This window comes from Eschrichtius robustus, chromosome 2 (genome assembly GCF_028021215.1).
Source record: "Eschrichtius robustus isolate mEscRob2 chromosome 2, mEscRob2.pri, whole genome shotgun sequence".
Taxonomy (NCBI): Eukaryota; Metazoa; Chordata; class Mammalia; order Artiodactyla; family Eschrichtiidae; genus Eschrichtius; species Eschrichtius robustus.
In genome coordinates this window covers 139654367-139678885 of record NC_090825.1, presented here as the reverse complement: position 1 = coordinate 139678885, position 24519 = coordinate 139654367, and the positions used below count along the sequence as shown (strand labels likewise).

The 24519-nt window shown below is 34.9% G+C and overlaps 1 pseudogene; it reads right to left on the bottom strand.

Moving 5' to 3' along the window:
• Positions 1–10287: 10287 nt before the first annotated feature.
• On the bottom strand, positions 10288–11169 carry LOC137758576 (histone H1.8 pseudogene; annotated as a pseudogene).
• Positions 11170–24519: the final 13350 nt, after the last annotated feature.

Here is a 24519-nt window from a genome sequence, read left to right as displayed (position 1 = left end):
AGGGACCCCGCCAACAAACTTAAATTCTTCCTTCTCTAAAATATTTCTTTGTAGATAGTCCTAGTTAATATATTCTTTATCTATTTAAATTTCCATTTTTTTTCCTCAATGCTCTTTGACCATACTTTACTTCAATTGTATATGTAATCTCTCCTATCGCCCAGTCTACTCAAGAGGCACCAAAGCTCAGTAGGTGTAGGGACTGTGGTGTAATGAAGACCCACAGGCTGTGGACTAAAGCCAGTCTTAGTTCAGATTAATAGTTCACTATTAATGTCCTTGCCATTCATAGTGAGTGCTTTGGGCAAGGTACTTAATCTCTCTGATTTGCTTCTTACCTTTAAAATGGAGATGCGACCTAATGACTTCAGAACATCCAGCAACAATGTCCCGCACAAATGCTAATGCTATTGTTATTGGTATTATTATCAATATTAACCCAATAATCTCATTTCTAAAAGATCTCAAAGTCCTTTAAAAAATCACTAAGTTTAAAATACCTCAGTATTATCTATATCCTTCTCTCTCTATATATATAATGGATATATAGATATCTATATACCTATATCTCTACAGAGATGGATATAGAGATAGAGATAGTCTCTCTCTCTGTTACCCTGTCTCTGTGTAATTTTAAAGTTGGTCAGTAAATTAGACAGCGCTCTGATGCTGTCCCCTCCTACCGTATTCTAGGACAGTGATTCTTGGGAATTATTCTCTGAGATGTTAACAGTATCTTTTTAAGTTCTATTTCAAAAAGGTTTGGGAAATAAATTTTGTATGAATAGTTTTTGATTTTTTGGTAAACTTTTCAGAACACTTAAAATGATTAAGGATTTGTGAATCTCCAGGAAAGCGGTGTATTATCAGCATTTTCTAAATTTACATGAGCACAGAATCTTTTTTCTCAAAGTATTTTACAAGACTGGTATTCCGAAGATCATACTTTGAGAAATATTACAAGCATCTAACACTTTTTTTTCACCAACTGAATCATAAAACTGATTCAGCATCTTAGCCTACGTATAGTTTACAGTTCTTGCCCTTTTACTTGCCTTGCAAATCAGAGAAACAAACCCTTTTCTTGCTTCAAATCTACTTAAAACATTTTTGTGCCAGGTTTCAAAATTTTGTTAGTCCACAGTCTCTTACCGTCTACGGTGTAAATAGAATTCCATGTGAAGAAATAGTAATTAGAGGCACAAAAGGAAGAAAGCCAAGTTTTCAAATAAAACCTTCTCAGAGCTTCAAGTTTCAATAAATTTGAATATCACAGGTTTGAATTAAGAGATTGAGCTGCTAATAAAATTTAAATGCAGAATTTTTAAAAGTCACATGACAAAACCCATCATATGTAACTGAATGCCCACTTATAATGAGGCCTTATATAAAACTATCATTGTTTATTAAATAATAAGAGTAATTATGATTTCTCACTTTTTCTCAAAATCACGATTTTAAAAGGCACAAGTAAATTAAATATATGCTAATATATTGAACAGTAATCAAGTTACTTGCAAAAGCATATTTTTCAAATCAATTTTAAGATGCCAAACATTTGGAGGGTATTTAATTGACTTTTTTCCTGAAAGATACTCAAGTGGAATGCAAATAGCTGAACATATATCTCCCCATTTTAGTCTTTCTATAAATGTCACAATCTTTCTATCTGAGTCATAACAGATCAGTCGTTATTGGATGGGCTAACTCCTGTTCTTGTTCATCTTGGGAACTATGATAAATATCTGAATTTCCCAAGGACTTCTTTCTTTCATTCTTTCTACAAGGAACTAAAATTCAGGAATCCTCAGGATGCAAATTATAGATGAACTTAAAAACTAATAGGAGAGACAGAGAGAGAAAGACAAATGATTTGGGGGGGAGGGGACTTTTCTCTCACTTAACCATGCACTTGAAAGAAGAAACTATATCTTTTTTTCTAGCATGATATGATCACCAGGTATAGAACTGTAATTTTCCATAATTTTCATAATTTAGGATATTAGCAACTTCCTATTTTATACTGTCTACTTCTATTACCTCCATCCATTCAACATGAATGGAGTGCTAGCTAAGCATGAGGAAGACAGACAGGTAGGTAGGTAGAGAGATATAGGCCTCAAAAATGAATCCATTTTTCTATTAATTTTCACTAATTGTATTATTTTGAATAAAAATCTGTAAGACTTCAAAACATTTGTAATCTTTACAATTTGCAGGCCCATTTTTCAGATGGCAAATTGAAGGTAAAACATGTAGATAATGTCAAACCTCTGAGATGCCAAAAGTTTAATCAGTGATTTGTCCATCTAATACCTGCCAATCAAATGAATTCGTTTATTATTCACTTATTTAATTGGCTCTTTAAAAAATCTCTCTTATTTCCATATCCTATTTGACATGAATTAGCCTATATTTAATATTTTAAAGAGCATGCAACATTCATTTGGAACTGAGCTTCTATATTGAAAGATAATTCAAGCCAGTCTAATATATAGGAATATGCCTTTTTAATATCCCAGATGGTCAACAGTACCAATATTCTAACTGTCACTAAATGGAGGCACAATTCAAATTTTGTTACTTTAAGTTAACAGTTTCAATCTAAGGATCTCTAAAGAACTCCAAGGCTCAGAAGCTTCTAGCTGCTTCTGGAATTCAACTGACACACAGTCATGGCAAGCTGAGAGATAATTGCCCAAGGGCACTCATGAGCAGCAGTAGGGAAAATCAAATCCAGGGGTTGCATGCTCTTATAAATGTTTTCATCTCAAGAACACCAAAAAAAAAAAAAAAAAAATGCTCTGCAATATGCCAGTCCTCAAGTGTATTTATTATTTCAATTTAATAAGCATTCACCTAGTAAGAATCCAAGAGACCAAATGAAAATAAATGATACTTATTAGTGAATAATGGTTTGTTCCAGTCTCTGGGTTTAAAATAAAGTAACGTCATCAAAAGATAAATACCAGCACTATGCTTGGAGGTCAACAGGTAATGGTAAATAGGAACAAATGGAAAGAAACAAGGAAAACAGTTTAGAGAGTTGGGAGACTGATTTTTTTTATGTCAATGATGTATTTCTCTTTTTTTCCACCTCCTTGATTGGCTAGCACAATTACAATTAAATAAAAGAATTTCTTTTCAATAGATTTTGGTACATTTGAATCATAGACGGAGCCTTAAAAAGGAAGAAAAGAAGAGAACACTTTATGATAGGTATCATTTCTAGGAATGAAAAATGACATTTTTCCATTTCTATAGATATTACATGATCTTAGATGTAGCAGTAGTTTGGCCATGTCATATCCCTTTCAGAGAAGTTGTTTTCAGGCAGTAGGTTGGCCTCAAACTAAATACATCTTTAGAGAGATGTCTATCAGAAATTTCTAATAGACATCCTGAGGTCTTATTCAAGGTGTTTCTAATTGACATTATTGTCATGTAGCTGAGGAAAAAGATGGACTGCATTTAAAGATATACAATCACTAAACGGAGGTCAAGATCAGGAAATAAGGCTGAATCCTCATGAAGGCTTTGAACCAGAAACCAGAAAATAGTCATCAACTGGCATCTTCCTTCTTCCCCTCATATAGCCTGTGTCTGCTCATACTACCTAATTTTTTCTATGAAATAGCTCTTTCTCTCTACACACCTCCTCCCAACACCCTGCAAAATAAAACCGGCCCAAAACATCAGCAGCAATTCCAGAGGTTATGCCATTTCCTAAATCCAAACCCATAACTACAGTAGAAGCTAAATCCTCTTATCTGACCTTATTCAGTTATATGAACTGAAAAATCAGAGTGGTGACTTTTAAAATATATTTAGACTTTAAAATATAAATTATATTCATATATAATACATATATAGTACATGTATACTATAGTAATATAGTATATATGGCATATATATATTGTAATATATAATGATATATACTAATTACTACATATGGTATAGAACATTATATAGTACTGTAATGCATAGTAGGAAATATATAATAAATACATATAAATATGTATTATAAATACATATATGCATTATAAATACATATAATATACACTCAATCAGTATAACTTTTTAAATTAAAATGGCTATATGTAAGTCATGCACCAATTTCTGACATAAGGTATTAACGCTGGAGGGGAGGGGTGAGGCGCAGTCTGCACCTCTCCACCTAGGTGCTCGCGCACCTGTAGGGAATATTGAGGTAGATAAGGGGACACAAGTAACATCTCATTTCCTAACTAGACAAAAGTATGACCTGATGTTAGGCTGGTTGTCACTGCTTCTCTGGCTAACTTGCCGGCAATCTTTGAAGGATGCTGTAGCCCACACAAATCTCTGACCTGGGAGCTCCTGTTTCATCTCTTCTGCCTTTCTAAGTCCCCCACCTAGGCATCCCAACTCAGACTCTGACTGCTGGGGCCATTTCCCCTCACAGAAGGATAAGTTTAGTGCAGTTCTACCAAAATAGCTTGAGTTCAACCACGGCTACTCAAGCCACAGGAAGCTCACACATCCGATCAACAGCATGCTCCTGGAAATTATATTCTGGGACTTTCAAGACTGGTTCATTAGAGACCTTCCAATGCACTGGACCTCTTAGAATACTTCTGCCTGCACCTCTTAGAATACTTGCTCTGGGATAAGACAGCTGGCATGTAAGTTCAATTACTCTGAGAAAGTCATGCTGTGAGGAAGTCCAAGCTTGCCATCTAGAAAGGCACTATAGAGAAAAGAAAGATGCCTGATGAGTTTTAATCATTCCATTCCCATAAGACATTTAAGTGGAGAAGCCACAGTGGATGTTCCAGATCCATGAGACATGATACGGAAAAGAACTAAGGAATCAAGTCAATGCTAGTACTGAAGCACTTAGGCATATGGTCACAATGGAGGCACCCCAGTGTAAGCCGAAGTCATCATGAAGCAAAGACAAGTCATTCCCACTGTGCCCTGCCTAATCTACTGATCTACCAACTTGTGGGCATAGTCAATGGTTGTTGCTTATACTACTTTTCAGGATGGTTGTTACACAGCCATAGATAACCAGAACAACTATACAACCATCACATTCAAACTCTTTCAGTCTTTTAAGATATTATATACATTTTTGTGGATGGGTAAAGTTCCTCCATTGATATTTACTTTATAAGGTTATTTCTCTAAAAATAATCTTATTTCAGCTGAATTAGCATAGCTTTTGCTATCATAATGGCTTACTTTAAAATATATATATACATTTTTAAAAATAAAGTTTTTTGCCTATGTGATCTTGGGTAAGTAACATTAACTCCTCTCTATGTTTTATTTAACTTATTTAAAAAATGGAATAATAGCCATTTAATGGGACTCCATGGGAATTCAATAAAATAATATGCATAAAATGCCTTTCACAGTTCCTGACACATCGTAGGTACTTACCAAATGGTGGCTCTTTGGAATGATAGAATGTTTTCATTTTCACTACTATTCTTCATAAGAGCCAGATGTGCAAAAATACCTAAAGGAACTATTTCTGACACAGTAAAAGTAATTTTGCATTTAAAAGAGTAAGGTCTGTGGACATATTTGTTGTTTTGCATCTGTTTTTAGACCATTTGGAATAAGCTTGAGAAATCTTGTCAGTCTTTCCCAAGTATGTCTGCTTGTTCTACCAGAAGGAAACTTCTCAACGTTTTGAAGTTACCTAATCTTCACTTGAAATATCTGAAAAAACTTCACATATAGGAAGAGAAAGTAAACAAAGATAAATCATAGAAATTTAATCTGCCACAGACGCAATGAAAAGAGAAAAACTGTGTGGGAGGGGTAGAAGAAACTTGCAAACATTTCAATCAAATTAACATCAAGCATAAGTTAGACAAGACTGGAAAGATAATTACCTGCCTAGAAAAGCAATTAAATTGGGGTTTTGCCTTTTTTAAAAAACAGCACATGCTGCTGTTAGAAAGAAATAATGGAAGTATTAATTGTAGTAATATAATATTTTTGGAGTTATTTTTTCTGAAATAACTATAAATGTGAAAATATGAAATGTTTGGTGTGAAGGTAGAGCCATGCATAATCAAATATTCTGGAAGCAGTCCATCCTCACACAGGCATTCTTTTTTACAAGATTTTGACTGTAAATTATGATTTTACCTGCCCATAATAAAATGGTCCTTTGAAATAAGTGTTATCTTCCAACAGTTCCTTCTGCTGTATTGGAAAAGCAGGATCTATGAATCCTTCCTTGATAACTTACTTTAGGCTCTTCATCTCTACTTCATCTCTAATTTATTCATTTTACTTGAGTCCTTCTTCAAGAGTGTCAAGGACTTTTATTTTTGTCACAGAAATCATTAATTTGCATTTGAAAGATGGGAAGTTGGGAATAAAGTCTTCAACTAATTATAATCACTGGCCACATCTCGATGCAGAAGCCCGTGCATAGTCACAAATGATCTATGAGGAGTAATGCACCCGTTTTATTCCTCTCTGTGTTTTCATCAAAATTGTAGAAATTTTTATTAGTCTCCTCCACATTTCATTTCTCATCATTTCCTCTCTTCTTTTTATATGTGAAACATGCTTAGCTTTTCAATAGTCAATATTTCTAATTCTCTCTTATCATTAATTGCTCTCTTCTTCCTCCCCTTTAGCTTTCTTCGTTGTTTTACTTTTCTTATTATGAGAATAAGCACAGGATAAAAGATGGATCTAACAAAGATGGTAAGTGAGTATATTTTATAATTTATATTTCAGCAGAAAGTAAGAAAGATATTCACTGAATATCTACAGAAATGAAGGCATAGTATAAATAGCTAGTTAGTATTTGAAATCACAATTAGCTTTCATATCTATTATGTCTTTGAAAGAAAATTGTATTTCATATGTAGCATTTTTAAAAGATAAAACAAGCGTAGGAACTCTGTGAAATACCAAAATAAAATTTCAAAGGCAAGTCATCTATCAATTTGAAAAAAGAAAATTGAAAAACCGTGTGAAGAAAAATAATTGCAACAACAAACAGAAGCCATAAAATCTCCAGTAGAAGGGGAGTTCCATAATGAAAACTTAATATAAAATAAATGTGATTGTAATAAAATAGGTTCAAATTTCAAAGGTCAAAAGACAGGGGAAAAAAACACGCTCATGACAGAAAACCAGAATAAATTAATATAAAGTAAGATTTGGTAAAAACAACTCAGATAAAACAAAACACCTTGAAAAATAACATTCAATCAAATATAATCAAATCATCTTGAACTCATCCCAGACCTTTATTTTATATTTTTATAATGTATACAGAAACATTCTGGATCATAGCAGAATTTAATTTTTTGGTATTCTTAAAGAGCAAAGAGTAGGTGCAATATGATCTTTTAACTAAAGTACAAAGATCAAAGCACAACAAACTTCAAGTCAATTTCTGTTTGTAAAAATAGGTACCATTTTAGGATCAATTTCATATAATAAATCATCCATCAATATGTCAGCATACAGCTTCATCAGAAATATACCAAGAGACTTTGGATCCGATATTTGACAATGCTGATAAAATATAAGTTAGCCATCATATCTACTCTAGGAATATACTAATACCATTTGATCAGTATTTTCAGGGCCTTTAACTCTGTGAACATCCAATTAGTATAAAATAAAGTTGATTCTAAACCTGTATGTTTTACAGTCTAATTTTCATTCAATGAAATTTAAAAAATCTCTATCTTCTGGCTCCATAAAGAGTACCACTAAAAACATCCATAATGAAGATGGCAACTCTAAGAGAAAACAAATATTCAGATATTGATTGATTTTTTATTTTGGGGATTAGATTGGCAAAGCCAACAGCCAATAAATGACAGAACTATTGCACTAATAGATATTTCAACTGTTTCCCTTGGAAATGGCAATGAGACTAATAACAGCCTGCAATAACAATAATGAATCTTAATAACTTTTCATGATGATGATGATGATGATTAACCTAGGCTGAAAATAAAATTATAAGAAAGAATATTGTGCAAGATGTTCTCTGAAATTATAAATGAAATATGTTCTCTTCCATATGTACAACATTTCCAGACAATGTGCAAGGTAGCAGCCATTTCTTTGGCGCATAATAAGAGAAAGATCATTCTAACCATGCAAATTAAATTCTGGTTATTGTTTCTGTAAAGTATATACTAAAAGCAATATATATACTTTCTCTTCCCATATCTGCAATACTATTTGTTATGTTTAAGTCAGAGAGAAGTCCTCTCATGCCCTGATACAGAGAGAAATTAGCTCATCTCTGATAACAGATTGAGCCATCCTTAAATTTTGGTTTTTTCAAGGTAAAATTAAGTATGTTTAATTCTTACCCTACAATTTGGGTTTATTTAAACAAATACCTAAATTCTAAATCTCTTAAAATTGCTTACCTCCTGCCATTACATTTGTTTAAAAATGGCTGTTCTCTATTTTCGATAAAATTGATGTCAACCATGTGATCCCTAAATGTAATAACTTGATACAACAGCAGGTGGTTTTAGGGCATTATCATTTCAAGCCACTTTTAAAAATATAGATAAAAGTTCCAGTTTCAGTAGCATAGGTTATTTTCTTCCAACAGAACCTGTACTCTGCGTGATTAAGCAGTCTTTAATATTATTAAACTCTGTAGAACATTACATATAGCCTACCATCTTGATTGAACTCCAAAATAGAGAATGGACAATGAAGAAAGAAAGCCGATGTTGACAGTTTGGGAAACTAATGAGAAATGTGTCACCTAAACTTTAGCCAATATTTGACCCATAATTTAAGGTGTGTTCCTATTAAAGGAAATTATTTCATGTGATTAATTGTGGCTTTCCTTATGGTAACAGAGAAATCTCCTTCCTCCATCCATCACCAACCATTATATACAACTTTCAAATGGGATATAATGAGGTTTGTCTGCATTTCTCACATGTCAGAGGAGGGCCATCCAGTTTAAACTAAAATGTTGGAACTTGTCCAGAGTAAATAATCTTTCCATCTTTCAAAAAAAAAGTCTCTAGGGTGCCATTTCTATGCCAGGCACTTAATTCTGAATGCTTCTCTGTTATAGAGCTCAACCCTGAAAGGGCTTATAGACAGTTTTTGACACTTTTGACACACTTTGGTCCAGCAGTCAGTGTGGTGTGAAGTCTCAGTGGAGGTGAGCTTCTTTTAGAAGGAGACTTGAAAGAGGGAAAAAAAGAAGTGGTACAAAAGGAACTGGACCAGAAGTCAGTAAAAATGGATTCCAATCCTGTCTTTGTCTTGAACTGTATGATCTTGGACATATCATATCACTTAACCTATCTTGGCCTCAGTTTCCTCATTTGTTAAATTAATGAATGCTGAAGATGATCCCTCAACTTTGAAATTGAACCATACTTCCTTTTAGTGACTTTTATGCCACCTGTCTACGATTCTAATGTAAGCCTTTTTCAAATAATATTGATTAATATGTTTCCAACTAGTCTACATTTTCCATCCCTTCTTATGCTCACCATTTTGTCTGATGTCCCTATATTTGCTTCCCAAAGTACCGTTTTTACCATGCCTATACCAGTGGTTCTTAAAATTCATGATTTCAGAATGGGTGAGCACTCACCCCTTTAAGGGGGCCAGCTGATACCTGGCCTGGACCAATGGTTAGCAGACAGAAATATGGACACAATTTTGCCCATTTTTAAAAAGAACCCCAAAATCTTGTTTTTTATATGAAATCTACTAATTTTAAAATCTTATCAAATAATTCTAAAAAACCGAACACCCTACATGGATCAAATAAAATTTATCTTTGAAACAATTATAGCCCATGGAGCAGACGAGTACTTGAAATCTCTACTTTAGAGTTTCTAGTGCATTTCAGTAGATGCCCAAGGACCAACTGTTTTCACTCTGCATTCTGAGAGGCATCAAGATAAACACAGCAGAAGATTGCAACTACCCAACGGTCTAGCAAATTGGCAGTTACTTCAACCCACTCATTGCACATGTAAGAAAATTTATATCTAAACAATTGAAATACCTTTCCCAAGGTCTGATGGCAAATTGGTAACAAAATTGGAACAAGAATTCAAGGCTCACCCTTCTCAGTAAAATTTCTGTACCTTCTAGCCTTCCTCATTTTTCTAATATGTTTGATAGAAAAATTCCATGTTTTCAGGTTACAAACATAATTTTCTCATTTATGGAACTATGGAATAGGTTACAGTGAAATAGAGTGATAGTTTTTAGGGGAATAAAAAAGTAGAATCTCAGTCTCTCTCCACCCCGCCTCTAGCTCTCGGCTTCTGCCTTCTTACTGGCCGCTTTGGACGATGAGGACTTGGTGGGAATGCCAGGCTTTCTCGGGCCTTTAGGGGCCTCTGCCTTCCTGGCCAGTGGTACAGGCTCCATCTTGGACCCACTGCCCTTGGGAGGAACAGGGGCCTTGGCTTTAGGCCCCTCCCCGGCCCCCTGGGCAGCAGCCTTTTTAGGGACCTTGCTCCCCATCTTCTTTTTGGCTGGGGAAGCAGCACCATTCTCGCCCTTGGTGACCGTGAGTTTGGAACTCTGACTCCCAGGCTTTGTTTTCCTGTGGGCCTTGATATCTTGGCTGCTCCTTCCACCTTTGACCTCTGACTTCCCGCCGGGCCCACTGGCAATGGGAGGGGCCTGTGTGGCCTTGTCTGGCTGTTGGGAGGACTTCTTGGCCTCACCCAGTCTTGCCTCTTGGTCCTTGTTCTGCTGGCCTTTCTTGGGGGCCTTCTTGGCTGCACCTGGTTTGGGGGTAGCTGTCCTCCCCTCTCCCGGCTTCCTGGATCCTTTTTTCACCTCGCCTGGGTTGGGTGGGTTCTTCTTTGACTCACTTGGTTTCTTGGGGTCCTTTCCCTCAGCTTGACCAGGCCTCCTGGGGGCCGTCATGGTGGACGTCTTCCTGGGCTGGATTTTCCTTTTGTCTTTGGAAACTAATTTGAAGCTGCCAGTGGCTCCCCGGGCCTTGGAGTTGACGGGCCTGACGAGGAGGCCACGGTGCATGCCTGTGGCCAAGGCCTGCTTCAGCAGGTACTTGAGCCGGAGGACGTCCACCGTCGGGTACTTCTGCAGGATGTAAACCTTGATGGCCGCCACCGAGGTACCCCGGCGCTGCTCCCCCGCCTGCAGTGCCTCCAGCACCATATATTAAATTATATTAAATTATACACAAATTATAATAAAATATGGGTTTTATGATACATGCACTTTACTTATATATATATATATGAAATATATATAACAATATATAAACAATATGAGACTTTTAACAATGTGAGCTCTCCTCAAAAAATCTTCAGTTCTGTATACACATAGGACCTTACCTCCATCACATTCTCCATTATAAACAACATCCTTCCTCTTCCTAAGTTTTTTTGCCTGAAATGCATGGTTTCTCTCTCTCGGGTACTATTTAAATAACAGTGGAAGAAGGCTAATCCTGACAGCTCAGTAAAATCACTTGGATAAGTCAAAATTGAGCCATTCTTTTAGATGCCTTGTCATTTTTAACCAGTGGTTTGAATTTGACTTCTCAAATACAGACCACTATGCGAAACATACGTAGCTGACGCATTTCAAAAAATGGAAGAAAAAAATAGCATGGCAACACGAGATGATCTTTATTTTTTCTTTTAAAAAGTGTTGCTGTATTCAGTAATTTTTAACATAACAAACACTACAGGAAAAAATGTACACACGGGTCCTTTTTATAGTGTTACTAGAAAAGAATGAAAGTTAATAAATAGTAGAAATTAAAATGATTATCTCTGGGAATATTCAATTTATATGAATCATTTGTAATACCATTAAATCAGATGAATGTTCTCAGACCTAGGGGACCCAGGAACTGTATTTCATTTCTTCTCCTGTTTCTCCTCTTAGTTAAGTGCTAAATCAGAGGATGAAAACAAGGAATCCACAGGCCAAATCTAATCTGTACACATTTCTGTATGAAATATGCATCATGCAAAAATATATATATATAATGTATTATATATATTTATTTTATATATAAAAATATTATATATAAAATTATATTTATTTTATTTTTATGTTATTATTTTTGCTGAGGTTGTTGTTGAAACTATTAAGTTGCCTACTTTGAAAAATCAGGAAGTTTTACATACACACTGGATTCTGACTTGTCTTAAATAACTGGAAAATCTGGAAACAACTAACCAACCTAAGTCACCGCTCCCTTTAAATGGAATGCACGTGTCCTTTACCACAGTCCTCAGCTTTCATGCTTGTGTCTCCAACACTGAGCCCATTTAATAGTTGCCTTATACCCAAACCTCATCACTTATTTACTTATGGGACATTTGTAGGGATCTACAATTGTGAATTTTTGCTCAAACAAGTGTATGCTTTACTAAACAGAAAATAATTAGGCAGTGTCCACACAACTCCAAAGCAACGAGAGTTCACACCAAATTGAACACTTATTTAAACAAACTTTTCAATCTATTCATTCTAGGCGGTAAAGTCGGGAGAACATTCTCCATGGATCTCTTACATCTCTGTACATCTTATAAGCACGGCATTGACTGCCCTTTCATTCTGAGTAATCATGTCAAAGGCATTTGTATATGAACAGCTTTGGGAGATAGAGAGACCATCCTTATCCAGAGCAAAGGACAGTAAGTCTTACTGCCCATTATAAAAGATGTGGGTTCTCTCAGCTCAGAGTTTCTGTCTTGTAAAGAAACCTACTGTGTGTGCACACATCAAACTGGGACCACTTAGGTTGCCCCCTCCTGTCTTCTGCAAACATCCATGAAACTGTTGAAGGCTAACTTGTTACCCTGTAAATAGACTAAAATCTTAGACACTTCACAGCTTTTGACAAGTCGCTCCATTTACTAATTTTTATGAATTAACTGAACTTGGAGTTGACTCTAATATAAACCATGCTATATTATTTCAAATGTGTTCATTATGTTCACATAAGGAAAAAGATTTACAAACCTCCTACATAGTTGTTCAGAATATTCTGGGTGAATTGTTCATGACTAGGATACTGATACTGTAGAGGTGGTATGCTCTAGTGACTATGCATACAAGCTTTCCAGTCAGATAGACTACACCTTAAATCATGGTTCCCCTACCTATTAGCTGTGTGAAACTTTGAACTGTTGCTTCCCTTTATTAAGTCTCAGCATCCACATCTACGAAATGGGGCAAAACTTCCTATGTTGTAATGTTGTTGTAAGTATTTAATTCAATATCTGTGGAGTATAACAGAAATTTTCTTGAGAAGTTCATTCAGTGGGATAATCTGTTGACAAATTATTTCTTGTTACTATAGATTTAGTAGAAAGGAACAAAATAGAATGTGTTGTAAACTTCCTTTTTTTTTTTTTTCCCCCTCTTCCCTCCAATGTCCAGGAGGGTATTCAGGCCTCTATCCCCAAGTTCTAGGTTTTCCTTATCCTTCAAGAATATTTTCTAAAGTTGTTTTTAAAAGGCCAAGAAGTCAAACCCTAACAGGCCTTTAAGCCTATGGTGATGGAATGTTCACTTGGGGAATCAAAGGTCAAAGAATAGAGGTTCCAGATGTGTTGATATCCTGGAATTTGACACTGTGACTAGAGGATCACTGAACCAGACCAAAAGCCACGTTCTTAAGGTAGCAGACACAGCAAGAGTTTAAGTTTGGGGTGAAAATGAAAACCAGACTATCTAGTCTTGGCATCTCAGTGAAGGCCCTCTGACAGATTTGTCCTACAAGTAGAGGTGCACCAGTGGAAATGCCCACCCTTAAATGACCACACGGGCCCAGGGAATAGAAAAATCCAAAGTGTCAAGTGTGGATTTAAAAACCAAGACCCTTCTCATTTTCATGCACTGCACAAGGAAGAAAAAAGATTACCAATGGAAAATGGCTGATGTTGGAATTCAGGCAAATTTTGGAAGTAAGGCCATCAACTTAGATTTATTGTAATTTGTGAAAAAATGTAAACTTGGTATTTATTTTATGAAGATCATCATAGAGCAATTTAAATCTGTTTAGCAAGTGCCTTGAAAATAGTATGTGCTCAATAAATTGGGGCCTTTATTAGTAGTATTTTCCTAGCCGATATATGCCATTCTTATTTAAAGATCTCAATTCTGGGACACCTATCTGTTTTCTTCTCAGACATGTGGAGTTGTAAGTATTCTAAGAGATCATCAAGACCAACCTCTTATTCAATGTAGCAACTATCTGTATAGCTTCTCTGACAGATGATTACACACCCTCTGCTGTAATATGTCCATTGACAGGGACTTCACAGTTTTTAGTAAGTATTCTTTGTGAAATTTCCATCCACCTACTTTTTTAAAAAGTAGAATATTTTTTATAAGGGCAAGACACCAAATTCCCAGATAAAGATTTTCTGACCATATTTTCATGACCATATCTTTATGACCATATTTTGTCATAAAACATATTGAATAGTTGTATCTACAAAATGAAAAATAAACAGGAACAATGAAATTTAGTTTGCTCATTAAATGATTTGTATATTGAATCAAATGTGTAGGTATACCTGTTCTTATTTTTAACGTTACACATCTGTATGTGAGTTTTTACACACATAGAACTTGGGATTCCATCTAAATATAACACTGAGTATAAGGAATTAAGAAAGTCTGAAGCATTACATAATAGAGTAGAATAGAATATCATTGTATCTGACAGATCATCTTTGATGTAAACTAATAAAAATCTCAATAATAGTTGAAGATAAATAATAATACAAGGGAAGTCCTAAGAGAAAACCATCTAATTTGAAATTTATAAATTAGTTCCCCAAAAGTGTTCAGTGACTTGAATCTAATTCAAAGTGAATTTGGCACAAGATACTCGCATGCCCAGGATAATACATGGGCACATTGGAAACAAAGTAGTATGGAGTACAAAAGTTCACCTCCTAGAGGTCTTCCTGACAGATCCTATCTATCTTATGCCTGGATGGTGAAAGGAGTCATGTTTAAAACTGACGGAAACAGAAATCATTTGCACCACATTAACTTAATTCGCACAGGCTCTGCTGAAACCTTGGGAAGTCATTTTATTGGGGAAAAGCTTAAATTATAGGTGGTGTATTTCCTCTACAATGAACCTGAGTTATTAAAAGCACTAACAAATCTTATCAGCCACCTATTGTTAGCCAAATTGTGAAATCCATTATAATATTTTCCCACATAAAATTTGCAAGCAATTCAACCAAATGAAGTTATTTCAATTCACCGCATTTATTATCTATTTTTACTGTTGCTGAGGCATTATGGGGAATGTACAGATGAATAAGATTTGCCCCCTCTTCCCTTTTCCCCAATTTTAAGGAGTTTTAATCTAGTAGAGGGACTTTTGATAGGGACACAAAATACCTACATTAGAAGGCATACTATGGAAAGGACCATTATCTAATTATGGGTTTCTCCAGAACAAAGCCTTGGTCCCATGCACCAACATATTCTCTTCTCCAAGCCTAAGGCCCAATGTGTCTGCTGAATGAAGAATTTTAAAACTGGAAAAAAGATACATGGACCAAAGTTGGGTATAAAATGAAAAACAGAGGCAAGGCCTGTAAGTGTGACTGAGGGAGAAATCATACAGTAAGTATCTGAGCTGGGGTTTTGAAGAACGAGGAAGATTTTGACAGGCAGTTATTAAGGGAAAGGGTATTTAAGAAACAGAATTCAGCATGAGCAAATTCATAAATATGGGAAAGAACAAAGCTAGATTCAAAGAATAGCAGGGAGCATCTTTGACTCCAGAAGTTTAAGATTAGCTGGAAAGGTATCTCTGGGAGGTATCACGTGGAGATTTCACCTGACAGAGGGCCAGGCAGTAAGCATATTCTTCATTTTTCTTTTTCTTTTTGTGTGACCAGCATCTGTTTACCTTAGCCTGATGACAGCGTTCTGTATGCCTAGGAATACCATCTCTTCTCTATATTTGTTTAACATTACATTTTGTTTTTTCTTCCAGTTCTCTTGAGACATAATTGACATACAGCCCTGTATAAGTTTAAGGTGCTGTATGTATTGCTTACATACATCATGAATAATAAATTTAATGAACATCCATCATCTCATATAGGTATAAAAGAAAAGAAAAAAATACGCTTTTCCTTGTGATGAGAACTCTTAGGATTTACTCTCTTAACAACTTTCCTATACAACATACAGCAGTGTTAATTACATTAATCATGTTGTACATTACATCCCTAGTACTTAATTATCTCATAACTGGAAGTTTGTACCTTTTGACCGCCTTCAGCCAATTCCCCCTCCTCCCAACTCTGGTAACCTACAACATTATGTTAGTTCCTGGGGTACAACATAGTAATTCGATATTTCTGTATATTACAAAAGGATCACCAGAATAAGTCTAATTACCCGCTGTCACCATACAAAGATATTACACTATTATTGACTATATTCTCCACACTGTACATTTCATCCTGTGATTCATTTATTTTGTAACTGGAAGTTTGTACCTCTTAATTTCCCTCACCTATTTCACTAATCCCCTTACCGCCCACCTCTCTGGCAACCATCTGTTTGTTTTCTGTATCTGTAAGTCTGTTTCTGTTTTATATTTGTTCATTTATTTAATGCAGTATAGTGCCCAAGTCATAAGATAATGAATTTTTACACATGTAAAAATAAGTGTTTACCAACCAGATCAATATTTCTAGGATGTTAGGTGGTCCTCTGTTCTGTCTATTAACACTCCATAAAAAGAGTAATATGCTCACTTTTATTACTATATGTTAGTTTCATCCATTTTGAGTATCTTGCTTCTTCAACTCAACCTATGTCTGAGTTTCATCCATGCTGTTGCACATAGCAGTACCTCATTCTTTTTCTTTGTTTTATAGTATTCCATTGTATAAATACAGCATTACATAAATATAAGTAGTCTATTATGTAAGCACCTATTTATCCATTTTACAGTTGGTGAACATTTTGGTGGTTTTTAGTTTGAACAAATCAAGATAAATTTGAAGTTCTGTTAGGACTAAAATCTTTATACAGATAGTGGCCATATAATCCAGTTTGCCTAAGTCCTACTCTTGACATATTTTTCTGGCATAATTATTAATAGTGCCCCCCCCCCTCATTTTACTCTCAGAAAGTGATGTGGTTTGTATGATAAATTACATGATAATCCTATATAAAAAATAAGATGATACAGTTAAATACATATTATTTTCTGAAATGAAAGACCAAGAATAGCCATCGTTTACTATCACAGTAGTTAACTGGATCTATAAAATAAAAGTAAATTAGAAGAATTTCTAAGAATTCCATATACTGTACGACGATCTTAAGTGATCTCTTATTATCATGCATACTGGGCAGTGATTTATTTGAGAATAACTTTAGAATTTCATTACATAGATTATTAAAATTAACTTCTTCTTAAGACAGTATATGAATAATAGAATATAAATAGAAATCACATCAAGAGCTACAGAACAATTTCTTATCCAAAAACATTTTTTGAGGAGTTCTGTGGGAGAATGACATATTTAATTTTCTCTCTGGCTTTCATTTCACATATATACACCCCAAACACAAGAGAACAGGACCCACAACACGACATTTCACTGAAATCATCAGTAACATCTACATGTTTACTTTTTTTCCCCCTCTTATATATGGCTCTATTTACTTTGAAACATCTCATAACTGGACTTGGCCGTTTTCCTTTTATTCAGTGCATTTATTATTGATGCTGTTTTAAATTATTGATTGTGCTATTTATTTGGTATTCCCAAGACTTTTAAAGAAAAGGATTTTTCCCCTAATAACTCACATTTAACTCCACCTCCATCTCTCCTCTAAGCACTAATTTTATCAATTATTTCTATATACATTATGTATTTCATTCATCACCAATGAAATGTGCATTGAAATACCTGTTTTTAATTTCTTCTGAATATATTATATATCCTGGACCCCAAGCTTAAGTGTTGATGATTTCTACTGTTATACTGGAGTCTCATGGATATAATTTGTTACCATTAAAATCATGTTACTAAGGATTACTTTTCAATCAGTTTGTGAAATTTAGCCTATATACACTAGAAGGCCTGAAAAATTGGCAAATGGTAAAAGCTTAATGGTCTTACTTAACAAGGTGTTAGTGTGCATTCATAGCAAAGGTATTAAATGGATTTAGTGCCTCAAAGGGGTGTTTAAAAGAGGCCATAGATAAAAGGAGGAAGGCTAGCTAGACATAACACTGTGAATGATATCTTCCTAATTGTCTTCTGATGAAAGAAAAAAGAACTGGGAAATGTGTTTTAAACCAACGATGGAGAGGAAAAGGTACTTTTCTAATTTAAGTAACACATTATTACAAAAGCCACTCCATGAATTTGTAAAAATCCAATAGGAAAATGGGTGACAAGATTTGCAAAAATAACAACAAAGGAAACTTCTGATCTCTGTTTGTTAGAGAGGTTTTCTCCTGAAAAGATATATGTTCTAATGGAGGAATTTACCTTTAGCATACTATGACATAATATAATATTTATAGATAAAAATAAACACTATCCCACATTATCTGTTTATATACTTATTACAAAATTATTTTGAGATCATTATTAATTCTCTATTATTTGTTATTGCTGCTGCTCTTTTCTTTCTCGCGGCAAAAAATTAACCTTGTAGCATCTCAAACTTCAAAGAATCTAAACATACAATTTGGTCACTTACAGATCTCAATGCATCTAGAGATAAAGTTTTTCTTTCCCGGTAGGCTTTTACTAAATATGCAATGTGACTATGTTCTGCATTTTGAATTTCATTAAATGTCATTTTGTCCAACGCTCTTTTAAGTTAATCCAACTGGTCAAGCTTCCAACAGTGGGTCTTGAAAATGAATTTTAACCTGCCTCTAAAGGTATTCTCTCCAGGAAATTTTCATAAAACCCTGATCAAAATGCTGAGATTTTATAGGACACATTTGGAGTCTTTCACTAAATATAAATTTGTAGGCCTCATCTCTGCTTAACTTCAATCAATAATATTTCTAGACTCGTTCAAGGCTATTAAAAATACACTACAAAATTTCAAGGTGTTATTTTCATAGGGAATTTTCTGACATAAGGTAACTAAACCAAACTCTACCTCTCTTGAAAACATGAAAACACCATAGACAGTCTTCAGGTATGAATCCTTGTCCTCAGTTATTCAAGCATGTCTTTGGGCATTTCATAGCCCTCCCTCTCATACCCTCTTTGGAAGATTCCAGTCATTCCTGATGTTAACTGATCTCATTAGTCAGAATCTTCTCCTGACCAACCTGGATTGTTTTCCAAGGAGAATGGCTTTTCTTTCCCCAAAATTTATACAGCGTTTGCAGGAAAGCACATATTTAAAAATAAACAACATTAAAACAATGGGAAATTGAACCCTCACAAAGTGTTTATGGAAATACAAAACAGTGCAGTCACTTCGGAAAACAATCTGGCAGTTTCTCAAAAAGTTAAATGTAGAGTTACCATATGATCCAGCAATTCCACTCCTAGGTATAAATCCAAGAAAAATAAAAACATGCATCCACAAAAGAACTTGTACATGAGTGTATTATTCATACTACCCCCCAAAAGTAGAAACAACCCAAATGTCTATCAACTGAGGGTGGATAAATAAAATGTGGCGTACCCATACAATGGAGTATTATTAGGCCATAAAAATGAATGAAGTGCTGATACATGCTACAACTGGGATGAACTTGTAAATATACACTAAGTGAAAGAAGCCTGTCACAAAAGATCACATATAGTATGATTCCATTTACTTGAAATGTCCAAAATAGGCAAATTTACAGAAGTAGAAAGATTAGTGGTTGCCTAGGAAGGAGAGAGGGGAATGGAAGAATGAAGAGCGACTGTTAATGGAAACGAAGTTACTTTCTGAAGCGATGAAAGTGTTCTAAAATTAATTCTATTGAAGGCTGTACAAGTCTGTGAATATACTTTGGATTGTATAATTTAAAACGAGTGAATTGTATGATAAATGAGTTCTATCTCAATTAAGTGGTTATAGTTTTTAAAAAGTGTAATGTAGCATGAGATACATACATGCATATATACATATATATATATCCTATATACCAACAATAACCAGACTGAATATTTATATTTATTCAACTAACATTAATTGATCACCTAGAAAAGAAGAATATATTAAACATTTTTTAAAATGACAGAAACAGTAAGGAAACAATAAGCTTTTAAAAAGAATGAGGTAAATAAAATTCAAGCAAATCTAGAGAAGAGAAAAGAAATATGAGTCAAACCTTGGCTCTATGAGTTGATACCAGAATAACCTTAAACTAGACATTTAATCTCCCTCAGCCCAGCTAATCCTCATCTGCACAGCAAAAGCAGTCTGTACTAATCCGCCTTCTATTCTAGAACATTTAGATCATTTTTAATGTTTTTGGCAATTACTGCTTTTAAATTAAAAAAATAAAATAGGAAAAAACTTTTAGAACTTAAATTTAGCCTATTTCATTAAACTGCATGTATTTTTAAAGACAGAAAAAGAAAGACTACATAACCATATTCGCCATACCTGTGCACCTTACAGTGGAAAAAAATGAATGCCTACAGTGGAACAAGATATAGTGTCAAATTCATAAGTTGCATTTCTAATTTGGGGCCTATTACCAGTGTTTTAAGTAAGGTATTTTACTTCTATCATAATCAATAACAAATAAGTCAAATTTGTCCATCCCAAAGAGTGTTTAAAATCAACAATTATCATGTTTTTTGTCAAGCAACTTCATTTTCAACTCAAAAAGCAAACACACCAACAGAATCATTATTCCTTAATTTTCAGAGAGTAGTGGGCCCGAAGCTCAGGTCTGCCTTCCTTTCGTTTGTCTTGTGACTCCGCAAGTCACTTTACCTTAGTCTAAGTTTCAAAGGCAGATGCTATAAGTTGCCTACTCATTTTCTATTCTCTCCTTGTCTTTAGATATAAAGGCCAATTAGTTTTGGACATCAATGTACCCAGTTAATACTCAGCTTTCCCTGTGTTAGCTTTAGGCATTGAGAAGTAAAAGGAAGTTCCTGAGAGGGGCTTCCATGAACACTTTCAAATAGGGGCAAGGTCAGCTGGCATTCCATTTTGGTCCTTTGTTCTTCATGCTTCCCCGCTACAGCTTATCTAGAATGTGGACACCACACCTGCAGGAATAGCAGCCATACTATGGATGAGGTAGCACATCACACACCATGGGTGGGACGGCGAAGTAGGGAGATCGAGGGGTTTCTTACAACATCACGTAGCAAATGCACCAGCCCTGGACACTATACATAGAAACTAAATCTCATTTGCTTAAGCTTCTGTTTCCTAGGTTTTTCATTGCTTGTAGCAGAATACATTCTTTTTCTGATACTATCTGAAGGTAATAATTGTACCAATCCCTATGACTGTTGATTAGCACTATGCTTAGCACATGGTAAGTACCAGAAAATGTTTACTACTAATGTTATTTGCAGGAATTCTATCATAAACCTTAATGGATAGACATCTCTAAGATATCGAACTTCTGAGGCAGGACATGACTGGGAGAGAGATGTGTATATGTGAAACCAAATACAAAGACACACATTTAAAAATCTGATCTGTTTCTAGTTACACCTTCATTCAGCTAGGGAAGGTTTCTATATTATATGCTTAACTTTGGAGCTATTGCCATTTTCCCATAGTCTCGAAGAAGTCAATAAGTAATTGATAAATTTTCTGTCACGGTGGGCAATTAATAGAAGTTACACAGCATCGGTTACATCAATTTTCCTGTATCCGAGGAGCAAAAAATTGATTTCACAAACTTACTGGTGCATATTGATTCAATGCCTATCCCTAGGCTATTTCTATTTAATGCTTTTGTGCAGTCATTGAAAAAAGTCTCAGACTGCCAAATAAAATCTAGTTCTGTGGAGTTTTTATCTATTACTCTGCTTTGCAAATATTTTTGGAATCAGTAATGCACTTTCAAGCTGAGGGATGTGGATATTCTTTCTCTTAAAATATTTTCATATCTAGAAAATAAGAATAGGAGACAATTATTCATTTAAGTCTGAAATCTCAGGTGACACATTCACAAAGATATGAGAGTATGTGTTTTTTGAAAAAGAATAGGATTTGTGTTTTAAGCTTCTCTCTTGGGTTTCAATAAGTGGTTTGAGATAAAGGAGTACAAATATATTTCCAACACTTTATTTTCAGGGGGGTACTGTGCCCTCATCTTCTCAGGGAGGCCTGGGGTCACATTCAAAGAGCAGGGAGGCATCCAAAAATATATCTGAATATATATAATATTCAGTAATACTAGACCTTAAAAGCAATTCTAAAAACTTCTTTATTCAACTATTTCCCTGTCAAGAAATGTGGATGAAGTGCCCATTCTGTGGCAGGTATATTCTAGGTCTTGGGGAGAACAGTGTGAGCAAGACAGACAAGACTCCTGCCCTCATACAGCTTATAGTCAAGAGAAGTACAAATGGATGGGGAGGGGAAAGATAGAAAAATATCAACAAATAAACAGCATAATTTCAAATAGTGTTAATGCTGTGAGGAGCAGTGATGGTATCTAGCAATGGATGAGACAGTAAGTGGGGTGAGTGGGAATATCCTACCTAGATAAGGTGGTCAAAAAGTCTTTTTCAGAGGAGGGGACATGTGAGCTAAAACCTGAATGACAAGGAAGAAGCTGTACAAAAATCAGGTAAAGTACAGTCTAAAAAGAAAGAATAGATTGTGCAAAGGCCCTAAGGCAGGAAAAAGTTTGGGTTCTTCAAGGAGCAGACAGAAGAGCTAGCGGCTGGAGTGAGCAAAGTGTGAACAGGGTAAAATAAGAGCTATCAACAGAGGCTAGATCATAAAAATCTTCATTCTTACACAGAGTGGATTTTATTTTATGTGACATGAGTAGCCACTCGAGGGTATGGGAGTTATTGCACCAGACTCATATTTTGTTTATTCAATCCCAGTGTCCCTAATTAAATCTATTTTGTCATTAATTCTATATCTCAATTCCCTCCTGCTCCCTCATGTGAGGACACAGCGAGAAGCCAAGCCAGGAAGAGAAAAACCTTGATCCTTTTTCTTGGGCTTTCCATCCTCCCGTATTGTGAGAAAACAAATTTCTGTTGTTTAATCTACCCAGTCTGTGGTATTTCGTTAAAACAGTCCAAGATATTTGGATATGAGCTTTCCAAAGAGTGATCAACACAGAGACAGAGAAGAGCTTGAGAAAGCAGCACTAACCTCCCCACGACACACGTCAAAGTCATAGTGATCTTCCACACAATGCTTATCAAAGACTATTACACTGAATTTGATAGATGATCAAGAAACCGTTTTCCAAACTTTGCTCTGGGATAGAAAATCTACATTTATACAACATCCCTTGACTTATTCACAGCAGCACCCTCCTGAAACCAGCTACCCCCTTGACAATGAGGCAAACATTCAAACATATGGCTGCATTCAGTAAAATAGCAGTCAAGTTATGTATATGTCATTTTACAACAACTAAGGTTATAGTGTGGTATTTATTTTCTAATTGAAATTTACTGTCATTTTTTTCCTGAGACATTTTTCCTAAAGATGTAAAATAATTTTATGTTTCAGCAAATGCAATTTTATTCTTCTTAATTAATAACACAATTGTGTGTTTCTCATTTTGATTCATTACAAGAATCTTGACAGTTGGAAGAGTTTGTAAAATGTGTTACGTTGTGTTGTTGCTTAATACCTTATTAGGAAAACTGTCTTGCCTCCAAGTTAGTTCCGCTTGCTACATTACAATGAGACTGTAAGTTACTTTGACAGGGAAACAGGAAAAGGAAGTCTCTACTTATAAATACTTATTTATTTACATATAAATACAAATAAGAGGAAACGTAAAATTATTCTGCAACTTACATGATGATTGAGAATCCTGATCAGCATAAGCATAAAACTCAAACACAAGGCTATTTTCTTTCTCCTCTGATATCTTTATGAACATAATCAGGACTTTTATACAGGCCTTACTAGCCAATATTATAAACACTGTTAATGTTTATGAATACATGTCTCATTTCCATTTTTAGCATCTTCTTATCCCTAAAAATAAATGCCCTATAGTTCTGCTCAACTTAAATATTAAGAATCTACCAGAACTTATTCTCCTCTGTAAGAATAACAAAATAAGCTTATTTCATGGTTATGTGTGATTATTCTAGTCTAAAACATTCATAAAATTGATTGTAATATATGACTATCTTCTTCAACATGCAGTCTAAGAACAAAAAGAGGGTGGGGACAGCAAAATGTTGCTCAAGATGGAGATTTATTATTAAACTGAAATAACAGAAAATTAAGCAAGGGATTTTCAGGCAAAGGGAAACAAAACATTCTGCTTTCCTGATGCACTGTTATAGTATTAAAGCTAATCAGTTTTGTTTGGTGAGTGCTCTTGTGTTAAAC